Below are 2,575 nucleotides of genomic sequence, written 5' to 3'. Positions count from 1 at the left end.
TCCATAACTGAGGTGCTAGTAGTTTAAAAGAGCGGCCTCCGATGCGGGCTCTCTTCACACGAGGAACCGCCGCAAAAGACAGGGCTTCAGACCTGAGCGGCCTAGCAGGCAAATAAAAGGCCAGCCTCTTCTGCAGGTATTTTGCTCCGGAGGCGTGCAAGGCTTTGTGCGCCAGAGTAAGCGTTTTAAAAATTATCCGCTTCCGGACAGGGAGCCAGTGCAGAGCCTCCAGAAGACCCGAGGCTCTGGCACGGCGCGATAGTCCAAAAATGGCCCGTGCTGCCGAATTCTGGACAACCTGTAGCCGTTGGAGCAGATACTCTGGCAAGCCGAGATAAAGGACGTTGGCATAGTCAATTCTCGAGCCTATGATCGCCTGCACCGTGATCTTCCTATGTTCCTCCGATAACAGGGGAAGGAACTTGCGTAGCATCCGGAGTAGGCCAAAGCAGGTACCAGTGAGACCGATTACCTGTGAACGTAGTGTGAGGCCATTATCGATCTTAATCCCAAGGTTTTTAGCCACCTGGGACGAACTTGCTGGTGGAAACATGTTCTCAGGCCACCACACTTTCCAGTCCGGATCCGAACTGCACCCAAAAAAGAGGACCTCGGATTTATCCGAGTTGCACTTGAGGCTATTGTGATGAAACCATTGAAACACCGCCTCAAGGCAACCCTGGATCCTACCTCCATCGAAGTCCGCACCCCTCTCACAGGTGAAGAGGAGCTGGGTGTCATCGGCATAAGAAACGATCTGGGCCCCGAAAGACTCCGCCAATGCCGCCAAAGGGGTCATAAAGATGTTAAATAGAGTTGGACTCAGGACAGAGCCCTGAGGAACTCCGACACCCAATGGCGACATCTCGGCGGAGCAAGCAGAAGCCCAGACCGTTTGTCGACGGCCTGCCAGGAAAGATCGAAACCACTGGAGCACCGTCCCTCGGAGACCAACCTCTGAGAGTCTTGCAAGAAGACCCTCATGCGGGACGGTGTCGAAGGCCGCCGACAGATCTAGCATCACCAGCATCGCTCTCCCGCCCGAATCCAGCACCTCCTTAATCGCCTCCGAGACTTCTAGGAGGGCTGTTTCGGTGCTAAGATTGGCGCGGAAACCCGACTGGGTAGGGTGCAGTAGGTCATGTGACTCCAGGTAATCGGCAAGCACCTTATGGACATGCTTTTCAATTACCTTTGCAAAAGCCGGCAGGAGCGAAATAGGTCTATAATTCGCCAACACCTCCACATCCAGGCCAGGCTTTTTAAGCAGGGGAATGATCATGGCCTGCTTCCAGGCCTGGGGAACCACACCCTGTGCAAGAGAACAATTCAACAGGGGGTTCACAAGAGGATTGATGACAGCTGCCATTTTAGCCAAAAATTTTGCCGGACAGGCATCCCGAGGGGAACCTGATTTAAGGCCAGCCATCAGGTCAAATGAGGCGGTCAGCTGTCTCATCTTCTCTGGCACTGCACCAAGATACAGTCATTCTGGGAGCCCATATTGCCTTTAATTGACCATAATCAATCAATCAATCAATCAATCAATCAATAATTTGTAGAGCGCACTACTTACCCGTGATGATCTCAAGGCGCTGGGGGATAAAGGAGGGGGGGCGCTACTGGTCGAACAGCCAGATCTTGAGTATCCTCCTGAAGGTCAGCAGGTCTTGGGTCTGTCATAGGCTCAGTGGGAGGGTGTTCCATGTCTTGGCAGCGAGGTGGGAGAATGATCTTCAGATGCGAGGGACGGTGGGGAGGGCGAGGTCGGCGGAACGGAGCTAGCAATTGGAGATGTAGAAGAAGAGTCGTCCGTTGAGGTAGGCTGGGCCGGTTTTGTGGAGTGCCTTGTGTGCGTGGATGAGGAGCTTGAAGGAAATCCTCTTGTTGACAGGGAGCCAGTGCAGGTTTCTCAGGTGGGGAAGATGTGGCTGTGGCGTAGTACGTCAAGGATCAGGCGTGCAGAGGCATTTTGAATGTGTTGCAGTCGTTTGATGAGCTTGGCCGGGGCTCCCGCGTAGAGGGCGTTTCCATAGTCGAGTCTGCTACTGACGAGGGCCTGGGTGACTGTTCTTCTTGTATCTGTCGGGATCCACCTGTAGTTCTTGCGGAGCATGGGAGGGTGTTGAAGCAGGAGGAGGAGATGGCGTTGACTTGCTTGGTCATGGAGAGTGTTGAGTCGAGGATGACTCCCAGGTTGCGTGCATGGTCGGTCGGTGTCGGGGCTGCTCCAGTGCCGTAGGCCACCAGGAGTCATCCCAGGCTGAAGGGTTGGAGCCGAGGATGAGGACCTCTGTCTTATCCGAGTTTAGCTTCAGACGGCTGCTCTTCATCCAGTCAGCGACTTCCTTCATTCCTTCATGGAGGTTGGATTTGGCGGAGAGGGGATCCTTGGTGAGGGGGATCGGCGTAGGAGATTATGTTGAGGTCGTGCTGTCGGGCGACGTGTGCGAGCGGGGCTATGTAGATGTTGAACAGTGTCGGGCTGAGAGATGATCCCTGGGGTACGCCGCAGATGATCTCGGAGGCTTTGGATCGGAATGGGGGGAGGCGGACGCTCTGGGTTCTGCCGGAG

This window comes from Lissotriton helveticus, chromosome 9, assembly GCF_964261635.1.
Source record: "Lissotriton helveticus chromosome 9, aLisHel1.1, whole genome shotgun sequence".
NCBI classification, from domain to species: domain Eukaryota; kingdom Metazoa; phylum Chordata; class Amphibia; order Caudata; family Salamandridae; genus Lissotriton; species Lissotriton helveticus.
The sequence above is the reverse complement of the archived record's forward strand: the minus strand, read 5'-3'. Positions refer to the sequence as shown.